Source organism: Ailuropoda melanoleuca, chromosome 13 (genome assembly GCF_002007445.2).
Source record: "Ailuropoda melanoleuca isolate Jingjing chromosome 13, ASM200744v2, whole genome shotgun sequence".
Classification (NCBI taxonomy): domain Eukaryota; kingdom Metazoa; phylum Chordata; class Mammalia; order Carnivora; family Ursidae; genus Ailuropoda; species Ailuropoda melanoleuca.
In genome coordinates this window covers 36217551-36233822 of record NC_048230.1, presented here as the reverse complement: position 1 = coordinate 36233822, position 16272 = coordinate 36217551, and the positions used below count along the sequence as shown (strand labels likewise).

General features: G+C 37.0%; 1 long non-coding RNA gene and 1 pseudogene across 1 annotated transcript in view; one reads left to right on the top strand and one right to left on the bottom strand.

Moving 5' to 3' along the window:
• LOC117795786 overlaps window positions 1-6844 on the top strand; it is a 175566-nt gene extending 168722 nt beyond the window's left edge. Inside the window, exon 5 of the long non-coding RNA XR_004619926.1 lies at window positions 6151-6844. This is a non-coding gene — a long non-coding RNA (uncharacterized LOC117795786). The remainder of the gene's footprint in view (window positions 1-6150) is intronic.
• An 8588-nt stretch (window positions 6845-15432) lies between these two features.
• Window positions 15433-15517, bottom strand: LOC117795860 (annotated as a pseudogene).
• Window positions 15518-16272: the final 755 nt, after the last annotated feature.

Below are 16272 nucleotides of genomic sequence, written 5' to 3'. Positions count from 1 at the left end.
CATGATTTGCATTGTCAGTAATTTTGTAAATGGCTACCCAGAGAGGACATTTGTTATTGGCTAGGCTGATGTATTAGGCCATTTTGATCATTCTTCATTTACCAAGCATTTGTTTGCCTCCGTTTGCTTGTGGCAGATTGAAGCAAACAGAAACAGGCTTTCAAATCATTATACAGCCAAGTATTTTTGCAGCGAAATACGTGATGAACAGAACTTGAGAGAGCCAAGTAAGAAATAGATGCGTCTAACAAAAGCAGGTCCTTCTTCCTCAATACAATCGTCACTTCTTAATTATTGTCTTTTTTTTTAACGTCTTCTTTACAATTTCTCTATTCCTTTTTATGAAATGAAAGAGCACAGTGGTTTTGGGGGGGAAGAAAATATGTCAAAAATGAAACAAATTATTGTCTGAATGTTCACTGCAAGTTACTCGAATACATGAACCTTATGAATGAAAGAGTATTAAGTTACATTAGGCCATGCACTTATATTTTAAGGGAGATCATTAGCTTGTAAAAATAACTCATTAAAATGTTGACTTTGTTTTTCCTTCATCTTATTAGAACAGGCATGAAAATGTGTGATACTTACGATAATGCCCTCTTCTGCACACTGGGTACTCTCTTTCTCCAAACTTGAATAAAAACCTCAGAATTCTCAGTTGAAGTCAGCACATGAGGCAGACCAGATCCATGCCTTGGACATGAGCTCTTCAAGGGCAAGGCCTCCTTGAGTTCATCCATCTACCACTAGACAGCTGCATTCACTAGAGCCAACACTTAAGCAGTGCGTGCTATGTCCCAGACACTTTCCTAAGAGCCCTCATCAGTTGCCTCATGGACCCCTGTTGACAGTCAGATGCCCCTAGGGACCATAATCCCCATTTCGCAGATGAAAACACAGGCCCCACAACGTCTGGTAAATGTGCCCAAGGCACACAGCTGTGAAGTGAGAGAACTGGAATTCAAACCCAAATTCCAGCCCTACTCTGGCACCTGGGGGGCCATGCCTGCATAGCTCGGTTTCTTTAGAATTCTACAGTTGCTTCTTAAGTGTCAAAAAGAGCTATAGGGGCACTTGGGTGGTGCAGTCATTAAGCGTCTGCCTTCGGCTCAGGGCGTGATCCCGGCGATCTGGGATCAAGCCCCACATCAGGCTTCTCCCCTGCTTGTGTTCCCTCTTTCACTGGCTGTCTCTCTCTGTCATATAAATAAATAAAATCTTTAAAAAAAAAAAAAAGCTATAAATGTGTGCTTCTAGGTGTGGAAGGAAGCAAATGTACTCAGTAGATTTGCTCATAAAATCACCTGTTCCTGGGGTGTTTGGGTGGTTCAGTCAGTTGAGTGACCAACTCTTGATTTTGGCCCAGGTCATGATCTCAGGATTGTGAGATCGAGCCGCCCCCCGCCCCACCACCCCGGTAGTGATCTGCACTGGACATGGAGCCTGCTTGAAATTTTCTCTCTCCCTCTGCCCCTCCCCCCACTTCAATCTCTCTCTGGTGCTCTCCCTCCTCATTGCTGCTCTCTGGAAACAACGCCATAAAATCATGCACTAATTACTGTGAATCCTAATTTGTTAATTTCCATTGGTTATCTAACCTTTTAAAATATTTTCAGTTTAAAGGATAAATTAATTGTTATTCCAGAAGAATACGTTACTAGTAACAGGAAAGATTTTGGGGGGTTGGAGTCCCCTCTGGAGCACTGCTCCTAAAATCCAGCCACCAAAGGCCATTCATACTTAATGTGACCCATTGGTCATGGAAAGCATTGGAGACAAGGTACCAGGACCTCTAATAAGTTGAGGGGCTCAAAAAAGTGTTTTAAATTATTTTAAAATCAGAAAAAACACACTGTACTTTAATGTCAAATAAAAGCTTTAATATCTAATACTAATACATTTATTTTCATACCAATGAAGTTTTGTTTTTTATTTATTTATTTATTTATTTATTTTTGAAGATTTTGTTTATCTGTTTGAGAGAGAAAGAGGCAGACATAGTAAGAGGGAGCACAAGTGGAGAGGAGAGGGAGAAGCAGACCCCCTGCTGAGCTCTCCGACTGCTGGGCTCAATCCCAGAACTCTGAGATCATGACCTGAGCCTAAGGCAAATGGTTAACTGACTGGGCCACCCAGGCGCCCACCAATGCAGTTTTAAAATATGATTTCTACCTCCTTCTCTTTCCATCTCTTCCCCTCCCTCTTTGCTCATTCTCTTCCTTCCTTTCTCTGCTTCTTTATTTAATGAAAGAAGGGAGCTATGAAGGCAAAAATGCTTAGGGTAACAGAAGTCAATGTGTCTGATTGCTGAGGAGAAAACAGCTATTTACTCGCATGCTTCCACTTTCTCCTAACAAGTTAACTGAATCTAAGAGAAGAAAGAAATAAACAGCAAACACAACAGCAAAACACAAAAGAAGTCCCTTTTTGATCATATAAATAACTGAATCTAAGAATAAAATAATTTCTTTCTTGTAAAATGGTTTCCATGGTTTCATAAAGAGAATGGTTATAGTCCCCTCCATTTCTATGCTTTGTTATTTCACAAGAAACTTGGGGATTTGGGGATCTTATCTTTCTCTCTGTGCTTTGGTTATTCTATTAAATAATTGAATAGGGTTAACCAGGAGCAACAGAAGTAACATTTTATTTGTGTTGCAAAATACAACTTTCTGATTTTGTTCAGGGGAAAATATTCTTATTTCTGTGCAACCTGTCATGTAATTATTTTAAGAAACTTTTATTGCTTTTTTTTTAAAAGATTTTATTTATTTATTTTAGAGAGAGAGAAAGGTAGAAAGGGAGAGTATGAGTGGAGGGAGGGGCAGATGGTGAGGGAAAGAGAATCTCAAGCAGACGCCATGCTAAGCATGGATTCTGATGCAGGGCTCTATCTCATGACCCTGAGATCATGAGCCCAAATCAAGAGTTGCACGCTCAATCAACTGAGCCACCCAGGTGCCCCAAATAACTTCCACTGTTAAAATAAGAACAGTTTTGATAACTGCCACATACTGCTAAATTAACAAAAATTTAATGCTAAAATAATAACAATGCCAAAAGATTTAGTTACGAAATTTCGAGGTACTAAATCTTTAGCCTTCTCATAAATTGTGCATTATGAGAACGGGCTTTGCAATATTTCAGACCAAGGCTTCCAAATTTGTTTTATCCAGTACAGTCGCCACTAGTCACATACGACTGTTTAAATTTAATTTAAATTAATCAAAATTAAAGAGTAGAGATTCATTTCCTCAGTCACACCAGCCACATCTCAAATGCTCAGTACTCTCGTATAAAATGTGGCCACCATGTTGGAAATGGCAGATACAAAGCATTTCCATCATTATAGAAGGTTCTGTTGAACTTGGTCAGAGGCTAGCACATAAATAGTTTAGGCTTTGTCTGCCATATGGTGTTTGTTGTAACTACTCAACTCTGTCATTGTAGTGGAAAAGCAACCTTAGACAATATATAAGCAAATGGGTGTGGCTTTGTCCCAATAAAAGTTTTTTTGAAAAAACAGGCAATGGGCGAGGTCTGGCTACAGAATATAGTTTGCTACCTCTGGACTAAATTATTCATGCAGGGCACAAAGCACCCTGTTGGACACACTATAAAAATTCAATAAATGGTATTCTTTTCTTGAGTTTTTAAAAACAAAGAAAGTAACTAAAAGAAAATAACTTAAAAGTCCAGTAGTTTTTGTAAATATAATTTGGTGTGTTCCAGAAATGTAATAGCTATGATTACTTTAACACAATGCTGTAAACAAAACAAAACAAAAAACCAAAACCCCTGAACTGAAAAGTGTTTAGTGGAAAGAAAGATGCTTCTGATCCATCTTTATATTTTAAAGAAATTCTGTAGGTTATAGGCCTGGTTTTTTTTTTAAGAGGACAGAAACACAAATGGTTACACATCTCTGTGGAGTGACTTAGGCAAGTTTCAATTTCACTGTCTTCACTTACCTGTGTTTTTAAACATTTTCTACACATAACCTTTTTATTTTTTATAATCAAAAGAAAGAAAGTACTAAACTAATAAAAGTAACTGGAGTCTTAATCTTCCTACAACATGTTCCTAATGTTGGTGAGGGAAATGCACCGAACACGCTCTGTTCTCACTGAAGCACACCATTGTCCCGTTCTATTTAGTCTGTTTCTGTATACGTATTTTATAAACACCTTTGGTATGAGACAAAACAGTAATAGTGCGAAGGTGGCCAAGCGTGGAAATCGTGAGTAATTGAGAGATACGGTTTAATGGACTGCTGGATCGTTTATGACTTCAAGATAATCATTTGGAACTTAGGAGACAATTTCGTAGACAAAATCCCCCCTCTGCTCCCCGATTGTATCTTCTTGTTACCTAAATATAAAAACAGAAGTTTAAAACATTTTCTGCATATGAACCATGTTGCATCTTTATCAGCAGAGGGTACACACGTATTAGACAGGGATCAATGCTGCACCAAACCACTGAAACCAGCCATCCATGTTCCTTGAGAATTTATAGCATAAGAAAATGTCTACAACAAAGTATTAGGATTAAAAATGGATTCATACACTACCTGGATCTGGGTTATAATATAGACAAAACATACAAATGTCAAACTGAATTTTTAAATTTATATCCTAGAGTTTTATTTAAAAAAAACAGACCCATACCCACATTATATTTATATATATATATATATATATATACACACATACATATATGTGCATATATATACACACACACAAAAGAGAAACAGAAAACTTTTGAATGTGCATTATGCAAATGCACAAATAGTGAATTTGAAATGTACCTTAAAGTTAAACAATTCTATACAAATATTTGCTCCATCAGGAAATAGAGCATTATCACGGTTTCTGGCAATATTTTTATTAGAAATCAAATGCAGCCTTTTAAAAAAATTGTCCTTTTTTTCTGTGTTTGGAGCAACAGCAGACCAGGGAAGTTTAAGATGATTTAAAGATGCCTTCTCCCTAAAATTTTCTGTTTTACTAATGTTGGTAGCCTGGTCCCTTTAGTTTGAATAGTTACGAAATTGATCGTAACTGGCAATTATGAAGTACCTAAACATGCCTATATTTTTATCTTCTTGATGGGCAAAAATTCAGTTATAGTATAGATTAGTGTACATAAGAAAGGCAAACCTGTTTCCCTTTTCAGCTGAGAAAACCTCATTTGGGTAATGGTGTGATTTTCCATCTGAGGTGGTTATGCAGGCATTAGTCAAGGAGCCCTATAGGAAAGGACGAGATGTTAAGTTTTACCTCAAGATACATTTACAAGTCCTGTTTGACAGCATTTGCTCTGAGAACAAGCTAAGCTATATATTTCAGAGAAATTGAAACCATATGTTGACACCTAAAAAATCTTGAGAAATACCACTGGAGTTTGCAAGAAAACATATAAATATAATCAAATCGTTGTAGAATATGTCTACTTGGACTAACTATAATACTTCACTTGTTTTTCAAGGAGCTGTATTAGTGATCTTAATGCTATTAACTGTAATACACTGTGACCTAATTTAAACTGACTGATTGAGTTAATATTAAACTCTTCATCTTATATTTCCAAATTGAAATGAAAAGATTTAATAGTACCTGCTTCAATTTTAGTAATAATTATGTTTCCTTGCTGATACTTGGCATCTAGAGCTCTCCTGTCGAAAGTCCGAGGTCTTGGAACACATCTTAAGCCAAAATGAAGCCTCAATAAGAAAACACAATTTGGGTCATATTTAGGCTGGCAGATGTTTGATGAACTACCAACAGACATTCCAATTTCTCCAGTACCCTGACCAGTCACTTCTGTCCACAAAGATTGAAAACGCCCCTCCAAAGGCAATGACTTCAATCTTAATTTAAGGCTGGACACCTGACAGGAGTTACCTGTCGAGATGAAATCTTAATTTAAAGCTAGATACGGGACAGTTCTTCCGGAGCCCCAGAAATACACCTATGTAGTGGTAAATACGGTGATAAAATATTGAGTCCTCTTTGCCTATAGAAGATTCTCCACTTGAATTAAAGCATTAATGGTATCATTGCCTTGGTGTGGTTTTAGAATTCTGTTCACTTGGAAAGCACAAAAGTATGGTTATTATTATTTTTTTAATTTTTTTCGCATCAGGTTGAGTTGGAGATTCTTGATGAGGACCTCAGGACGGGAAAATCAGATGTCATCATCTAGCTCTCGCCATATGTCCTAGGGGTTCCCACTCGCCGCTGTCACCTGTGAGTCTCCTCATCCCATTTGCTGTGACCACACTGCTGAGTGCTCTTGGTTGGCCGTTCCTCTGCACATCTTTTTTGTTGTTCTCGTTGTTAGTTTCATGGACTATTTGATATTGAAACTAAGGCAATTTTATTGATGCAGTTTTTCACATGTTTCTTCCACACACTTACTCTTTTCTTCAAATTTTACTTCATGAAGAACTTATTTCTACTTGCAAATCACGTCCATCTTGCCAATTTTCAGATTTTTAATTAGGTAGGGCTTTCTTACTTTCTTCTTTTCTGTCTTTCTTTCTTCCTTCCTTTCTTTTTCTTTTTCTTTCTTTTTTTTTTTCCTTCCTGCTGGTGGTAGAATATTTATGTGGAACAATGTGCTTCTAACTCAATTATTTGGAAAGAAGCCTGTACCCACCCCAACACAAACACATATCACCACCACCACCATTGCTACCCAAGGCACAGAGAAACAGAGAAACAGCTCCATGTTTTTCCGGTGAAAATTCACAAAGAATATGCATTTCATGAAATTTTATATGATTCTTACTAATATCCTCACGAGGGAGAATGGGGTTCACAACACATGCACACATGTACTATGCCACCCTGAACTTTGGACTAACTAGCTACCTTATATACTGAGTACCTTCAGTATGTACTAAAGAATTTTCTAGGTTTCAAATATATCTTATTTAAAACCTAACTAAAATCCATAAGGTTAATCCTCTCTTTATATACGGGGAAATGGATTTTGGGGAATTTAAATAATTTGCTCACATTCCCATAGCAAGAAGATCAGAGATAAATTTTTTAAAAGTCTTTATTTGAGAGAGAGAGAGAGAGAGAGAGAGAGAGTAGGGGGGAGGTGCAGAGGGAGAGAGAGTGTCTTAAGCAGACTTACTGAGTGTGGAGCCCAACCCAGGGCTCGATTTCACGACCCTGAGATCATGATCTGAGCTGAAACCAAGAGTCAGATGCTTTACTGACTGAGCCACCCAGGTGTCCCAGGAAAATAAATGTAAACGTCCGTTTATCTGACAATGAAGCCTGTGTTTTGAAGTGTGTTACGTATTGCCCACTTTTTATGTCTCTGATCCACAATTGCCTTGAAACTACCATGAACAAATAAAACCAACAAAAATGCAAAATCATTTGAGACACAAGGGTGTGTTAGTTCACTTTATGTGTCAACTTGACTAGATCAGAGGATGCCCGGGTATCTGATTAAAAATTATTTCTGGGGGCGGGGCGCCTGGCTGGCACAGCGGTTAAGCGTCTGCCTTCGGCCCAGGGTGTGATCCCGGGGTCCTGGGATCGAGTCCCACATCAGGCTCCTCCGCTATGAGCCTGCTTCTTCCTCTCCCACTCCCCCTGCTTGTGTTCCCTCTCTCGCTAGCTGTCTCGATCTCTGTCAAATAAATAAATAAAATCTTTAAAAAAATTATTTCTGGGTGTTTCTGTGAAGGTGTTTACAGATGAGATGAGCCTTTGAATCAGAGGACTCGGTAAAGCACATTGCCCTCCCCAGTGTGGGTGGGTGTTATCCAATCCAGTGAGGCCTGAATAGCCTAAAAGGTAGAGGAAGGGAGAACTCATTCCTTTTTTCTTCCTGCCTGGCTTCTTGAGCTGGGACATCAGTCTTTTACATGCAGACGGGGACTTACATGTCTGCTCCTCTGGTTCTCAGGCCTTTGGACTCAGACTGGAACTATACCACTGGCTTTCCTGGATGTCCAGACTGCAGGCAGCAAATCATGGGACTTGTCAGCCTCCATAATCATGTGAGCCAGTTCCTTATCATAATAAATTTCATATATACGTATCCTTCTGGTTCTGTTTCTCTGAAGAACCCTGACTAATACAGAGGGAGAATTTACAAGAAAGGAAATAGACAAATACAGATTTTAAATTGCCTTATTATCAGGATTCTATTTGAACCTCTCAAATCAGTGGACAGAATTATGAAAAATGGCTTGAGTAACATTTATGGACACTTCTGGAGGGAAATGGTCAATAGCTTTTATTCTCTAAGTGGTTCATGATAGCGCTCTCTTTCATAGTGAGGTCCTTTATTTACCAAATAGAAACATACCCCATCATCTTATTTAAATTACTAGTAAATGGATCAGGATTAGATTGTTTTAAGAGAATGTTCCCTGGAGTCACTTAGACATGCATTCAAAATCAGAATCCTCTTTTACAAGTTGAACAACTTTGGGTAGGTGTCCAATTTTCCGATGCTCATTTTTCTAATCAAGATGGGAATAACAACAGTGCATGCCCCATAGAGTTGTTGTAGTTTTAAAATGAGAAAACATACGCAACACTCACTATAGTGCCTGTCATACCATAAATAAATTTAACCTATTTTATTGGGTATTATTGTAATTGCTATTTGTTAAGCAAATGAACCAAGAACCATAGACATAATCAAAGAACCATCCAAAACCTGTTGAACCTAAGTAATTCAATTTCAGTGACAAAGAGTCAAAAACAAGAGAAACAAAAACCAGGGATTGGCTTGGATAACCTAACAATAATAACTGAATGGGCTAATAAGTAACAATTCAAAACTTTGTATACTTTTGTTTCTATAAATGTATATATATTTCTATAAATTATAAGATATATAATTATAAATGGATATACATTTCTAGAAATGGATAGGCATGTAGCTTCATCTGTGTATCATCTATCTACCTATTATCTCTTTCTTTGAGCTAAACTGAATCTCTTTACCTCTTTTTTTTTAAAGATTTTTATTTTTATTTATTTGACAGAGAGCCAGCCAGAGAGGGAACACAAGCAGGGGGAGTGGGAGAGGAAGAAGCAGGCTCCCAGCGGAGGAGCCTGCTGTGGGGCTCGATCCCATAACGCCGGGATCACTCCCTGAGCCGAAGGCAGACACTTAACGACTGTGCTACCCAGGCGCCCCTGAATCTCTTTGCCTCTTAATCATTGTCACTCCAACTTACTTCTGGGTTGGAACCCAGACCCCAAACCAAAGTGCTGACTTTAAAACCATGAAGGAAAATTACAATATAGAGCATCATGTTCTGGCTCAAATTAAGAAAGGAAGGAAAGAATGATGTAAAAATATACTCCCTTCTTGATGCTTGGTGCTTAGTGATCCCGTACTATTCTACCCTGCCCCAGCTAGCAGATAACCAGTCAGAGCTCATGGTGCTTTCCATTCCAAGGTCATACACTATGCCACTGCCTAACTTTCCTTGAGGAAGTTAAGTAATTTAAAGGCAGACTCTGACGTAGTAATTACTATGTTCTAGACTCTGTAAGCTCTAGGCTCTGTTATCATATGATTGGTTTTCTGAGTGGCAGGATCCATACTTAATAAAATGAGCTACTGTGTAGCCCCTTTGAAGAAGCTCATAAAGCAGTGGGTTTAATTTGTCTGGGAAAATAGAGACTAAAATATGGTGCAGGTCCCTGATGGAAAATGTGGCTCTGTTATGCAGTGTTCCCACCAAATATCTCGGAAAATGGGCAATGTTAACACTGCTCTCTGGAGTAGCGCCAGAAAGAAACAGTGGATGTTCTCTTGTAAAAACCCTGAAAGCAGCAAGCAACCCATAAACAGTATGCAGACTGAGTCTGAAAATGGACTGTTTTATGTTCCCTAATGGAAGGATAGCTTATTTGTTCATGGATTTATAGCAACAATGTGATGTCATCAAGTGATTTATGGCCAGAAGCATAGCAAGTGTCAGTATACAGTGGTGGGTGGAAACATCCTCTTACCAAGAAGCTGATCTCCACAGGAGGTTGTCTTTGCCTTAGGGCGGGGCCGATTTAGGAAAACCCAAATTATTAGTGTTACTGGAAATGGGATTGGGGGGGGTGAAGAATTACTGGAGCCGTCCATCTTAGGAAGGAATTTGGGGAATATAAAATTAGTTTATTTAGAACATAAAAATGGTGATTACAAACCAGATCATCTCTCTAATTCTTGATTCAGCCAGTGACTAGATTTGATCCCCCACAGGAAGGTGGGAATGTTAATTGCAAAATCCAACCATACATGTAGTGAGTATTTATTTTTAATGAGAAAAAGATACTGACAGTATGATGTGATAATAATGAAACATGACATTATTTTATTTTAAAATTTATATACATTAAAATTTATTCTTTTGGTATGTAGTTCCACAAAAATTAACAAAAATTTAAAAATCATGTAATTGTCACCAAAAACAATAAACATGATGCCTCCATATATCAAAAAAATTCCCTAATGCTACTTCTTTGTAGTCAACCCTTCTCTACTCAACCCCTTGCAACTACTGATATCTTCTATGTTTGGTTTTGCTTGTCCAGAAAAACATTTAAATGCAATAATATAATATTAGCTTTTTAGTACTACATAATGTATGCATTTGAGATTCATCCATGCCATTCCACTTGTCAATAGTGCCATCCATGCCATTCCACTTGTCATTTTTCATTACTGAGTAATATTCCATGGTGTGGATGTACCTTAGGCTGTTAATCCATTCATGTGTTGAAGGACATTCAGGTTATTTCCAGTTTTTGGTGTTTCTAAGTAAAGCTGTTAAAACCATCCATGTACAGGTTTTTGAATGATCATAAATTTTCATTTTTCTTGATTAAATACTTAGAAGCGGGGTTACTGATGCCTATGTAGGTGTATGTCTAAGTTCATAAGAAACTGCCAAAATGTTGTGCCATATCATTTTGTACCCACACCAGCAGTGCATAAGAATTCCAATTATTCTCTATCCTCATTGCACTTGGCAATATCAGGTGTTTGTATTTGTTTTTGTTTCTTGCCATTGTAAGAGTAATGTAGTTGTAGCTCTTTGTGGCTTAATTTGAGCTAATCCTGGAGATTTTCTAGGTAGATGGTATGAGCTGTGAAAAGAGAGTGTTATTTCTTCCTTTTTAACTCTGTATTCCTTTTATTTCTTTTTCTTGTGTTATTTCTTTGACCAGGATTTCCAGTATAGTGATGAATAGGAGTAGAAAGCAAGTACATCCTTATCTTGTATCGAATTTTAGGGAGAAAGCATCCAGGTTTTCACAATTGAGTATAATAGCTCATGTTCTTTCTTCCTGTGAATTCCCTTTTTCATGTTCAGGAAGTCCTTTTCTATCCCTAAGTTGCTGAGAGTTTTTATCATAAATGAATCTTTAAAGCCTTGTCAAATGCTTTTCTGCGTCTATTAAGGTAATTAACTTTTTTTGCTTTACTTTTATTCTGCTTATAATGATGAAATACACTGATTGATTTTTGAATGTTGAACTGGCTTTGCATTCCTAAGATAAATTTTATTTGGTGTAGTGAATTATACATTTTATATATAGTGAATTCAATTTGCGTTATTTTATTGAGATTATTTCGTCTGTGTTCACGAGTATATTGATTTATGGTCTTTGTGCCTTTTTATGTTTTTATCTAGATTTGGCATCAAGGTAATGCTGGCATCATAAAATGTGTTGTACAGTATTCCCTCCTTTCTCATTTACTGAAAGATATTGTGCAGTATTTGTGTTATTTCTTAATGTTTGAGAGAATTTGGTAGTGAAACCATCTGGGCCTAGAGTTTTCTTTATTGGATGATTTTTAGCTATGGATTCAATTTATTTCCAAGCAATACTATTGTTTTTGTTTAGGCTGCTGTTAAAGAAACAAAACAAAACAAAACAGACTGAGTGGCTTCCAAATAGGCTTCCAAACAACGAAATTAATTTCTCTCAATTCTGACCTGGGCTGGTAAATCCAAGGTCAAGGTGACAGCATGGTGATGGTCTGTTGAGGACCCTCTTCCTAGTTCACAACTGGAGCTTTCTTACTGTGTCCACACATGGTGGAAGGTGCAAAGAATTGCTGTGGCACCTCTTTTATAAGAGTACTAATCCCATTAATGAGGTCTCCATCCTCATGACCTAATAACCTCCCCGAACTTTACCTACCAGTACCATTACTTTTGGCAGTTAATATTCAACATGTGAATTTTGGGAAGACGCAAACATTCAGATCATAGCAGGTATTATTTAGGTAATCTATTTATTTTCCAATAAGTTTTAATAGTTTGTGTCTTTTAAGTGGTTTATTATTTTATAAGACTTAAAGACTCTTGATGGTGGAACACAGTATAATATACTTGGGTAGGTGAAAGGCAGATCCCTCTGTTACTTACAACATCAAATTAGAGAAGGCTGCTGGGCAGGGCCACACAAAGACTTGCACCTGGGGTGTAGGGTGATAGCAAACGGGAGCTGTAAGGGTCAGCTTATGTATGGCCGTTAGAGCAGAATCAGGTTGGTTTCCTGGGCTCCCTGGATTGGCTAATTTGAACAACTTCATGGGATATGGGTTGTAGTTCTCACTGGTTGTTGGTATCTAGCTCTGGGGTGATTAAGACAGGTGAACAGTAGTTGAGAGTGTGAGAGCCTCATAAGGAGGTGATTGGAGTGTGGACTTCATTGGCTGCAGGAAAGGGAATTGACCAGCCTCTAACCAAGGCCTCAAACTGGGTCAAGACAGCATTTTATTTTAAAATATATCACTTCATTTAATCTATTTAAATTTGTAGGCATAGTTGGCAGCATTCTTTTATTATCTTTTCAGCATCTTCTATAGAAAAAAAGTCTATAGTTTATCCCATCTTTGATTCTTAGTTTTTAAATTTGTGTCTCTTTTCTTCTATTTCCTGATGGTTTTGGCTAGAGTTTTATTACTTTAATTAATATATATTTTTTAATTCAGCTTTTCATTTCACTGATTTTTCTCAGTTATTTTTCTGTTTTAAAATGAAAAAAAAAACCCACTTACCTCTTCTTTATTATTTCCTTCCTTCTGCTTGTTTGGTTTTAATTTGCTCTTCTCTTTTCTAGTTTCTTAAGTTGGTAACTTAGCTTTTTTATTTAAATTTTTTCCCTAATGTAAATGAAGAAAAGTATTCATGGATCCTCGTTCCTTTTTTATTAAAATACAAAATTATATTACCTAGGTAATTTTGAACAATATTTAGCTTCTATCCCATAAAGAGAGAGGCTGCATTTAAATGATGCCTCATTTAACAGATACTTAGGCAAGAGAAAATGAATGGAAAAAGCCAAATTCCAGCAAGTAGGAGGGGATACCACACCAAAAAAGGAATCACATATACCAAAGTTACAGCAGCCGTGGCTATCTGGAATCCCATGGCTATCTGGAATCCTACGGCCCCACCACGAGGTAGGAGATACTGCTTTGGAACCACCGAGCAAAGTTGATTCTGAGACTCCTGCATAACCCAAAGGACTGGGAGGAATGTAACCCCTATGAAATGGAAACAGACAAAAGTTCATCCACTCGCACACATTGGGACAGGAAATTTGCTGTCTGTCTGGACCTGGGTAGGGAAAAATTCTCCCATGAGAAATTAAAATTATGCCTGCTAATAAAATAAAGATGCTTGCTCTAAAAAGTATAGTCTATTAATAAAAAGTAAATTTTCCCAATATCATATGTCATTAGGGAATTGTAAATTAAAACAAAACTGAGGAATTGTAAATTAAAACAAAACCACTACTACACACGTATTAGAATAGCTAACATCTGAAACACTAACAGTACCCAATGCTGCAGGTAATGCAGAACAAGAGTAATGCCCATTCACTCCTGGTGAGAATGAAAATGGTGCAGACACTTTGGGAGACAGTTTGGTGGCGTCTTATAAAACCAAACATACTCACCGTGGGATGCAGCCATCACACTCCTTGGTATTTACCCAAGTGAGTTGAAAACTGATGTCTACACAAAAGCCTGCATACAAATGTTTATAGCAGTTTTATTTGTAATTGCCCTAAACTGGAAACAACACGGTAGGTGAATAGATAAACAAGCTGTGGTACAGCTATACAGTGGAACGTTCTTTATCCATAAAAATAAATGGACTATTGAGCTGCAAAAACACATGGAGGAACCTTAAATGCATGTTGCTAAGTGAAAGAAGCCACTCTGAGTAGCCTACATAACACAGGATCCCAACTACATGACAATTTGGAAAGGGCAAAAATGGGAACAGTGAGGAGAAGAGTAGTTGCCAGGGATTGGGGGGGGGGGGATGAGTAAGTGAGGCACAGGTAAACCCATTCAGTACGAAATTGTAATGGTGCATACCTATCATTATGCATCTGTCAAAACCCATAGAACTGTACAAAACAAGGAGTGAGACTTGATGCAAACTATGAATTATAATAAATGACTATGTTATCAATACTGGTTCACTAATTGTAACAAAGGGTCACACTGGTGTCAAATTTTAAAAATAAAGAAAACTGCATATAGGGTTGGGGTGGGGCATATATGGAACTCTACATACAATCTGCTCAATTATTCTATAAATCTAAACTGTACTAAAAATAAATCTGTTGATTCTTTTTAAATTTAAGAGTAAGCAATTAAGAATAAAAATATAATGAACACATTCAAAAGAATTAGGGGAGTAAAATGGGCTTAGGTAGATAAAAGTCAAGAAAGAGAAAAATAGGTAAATAGAAAATGCACAATATGATGGCTTGAAGATCTGCAAGTATGTCAGCAAACACATTACCTGCAAACAAAACAGCTGATCTGTGAAAGGACCAATTTTAAAACTGGAATAATAAAATGACCTAGTGCTTTGAAAGATTTTCTTTAAATATCCTGTTATAGAAAGGTAGAAAATAAAGATATGGAGAAAAACGTGACTGGGAAATAACAACCAAAAGGAAGCTGATATATCACTATCAATATTGGAAATTAGATTTTTGGGTAAGAGGAGAGTCATGACTTAGTGATAAAGGAGCCATTTACTGGGAACACAAAACAACATTAAATCTATATGTATCTGACAATACAGGCCTAAATGTATAAAGCAATCATTGACGGAAGACCAAGGAGAAATTTAATTTGCAATAATGCATGCCTTTCTGTAAGAGTAATTAAATAAATCAGGCAAAAAGTAGATGATGGGGATCCTGGGTGGCTCAGTCAGTGAAGTGTCTGCCTACAGCTCAGGTCATGATCCCAGGGTCCTGGGATTGAGCCCCGTGTCGGGGTCTGTGCTAGATAGGGAGTCTGCTTCTTCCTCTCCCTCTGCCCACCCCCCACTCCTACTCTCTCTCTCTCTCTCCCCTCTCTCTCTATCTCAAGTAAATAAATAAAATCTTTTAAAAAAGATGATGGAGTTCAATATTATAAATGATTAGTTTGATTGCCTGTACTACACTTGATCTTAGCCAAAAGGCCAAGAAGTGATTGGTTTCATTGCTTGTAGAACAAAACACAATTTCAAGAACAAATGGAATGTTTATACAAATTGACTATATACTATGTTATAAATATCTGCATGTCAGTTTCATTCAGATCAATTTTTTAGTTGTAAAGTCCATACGCTAGAAAGAGAATAATAGATTTAAAAATAGATTTGAGAAACTGGAAGACATGTTTTTAAGTAATTTATGGTTCAGATATGAAATTACATTGATTACAATAAATACACTAAAGAAAATTTAAGAAATTAACAAGTATTGGTTAAGATGTTGGCGAGACCTTCTCCCACTGCTGATTGGGATATAAACTGGTAGAGAACTTTGTGGAATGAATAGGCAATATATAATAAAGGTGAAGATACACATACCCTCTAAGCCAACAAAACCACATTTAGGTTCATACACACAGCAAGTTTCATTCATGTGTAAGAGGACACCATAGTTTCTAAGCATTATTTCTAATAGCAAAAAATACAAAACAATGAAATTTAGTTTATTAATTAAATAATGAACACATAAATAATTGTGTACTTATAAAATGGAGAAGTATCGATTGTCAAAATTAATGAATTACCTAGATCAAGTTTAGTTTTTTAGACCTTGTAGGCTAAGGTGTAAATTGAGGATATTATATAGGTACTTATATAGCACGAGAAAACACACACACACACACACACCCATTTCCACATTTTTTTGATGAAATTCAAAATAATAAAAATTAAGTATTTTATTTTATTTTGTA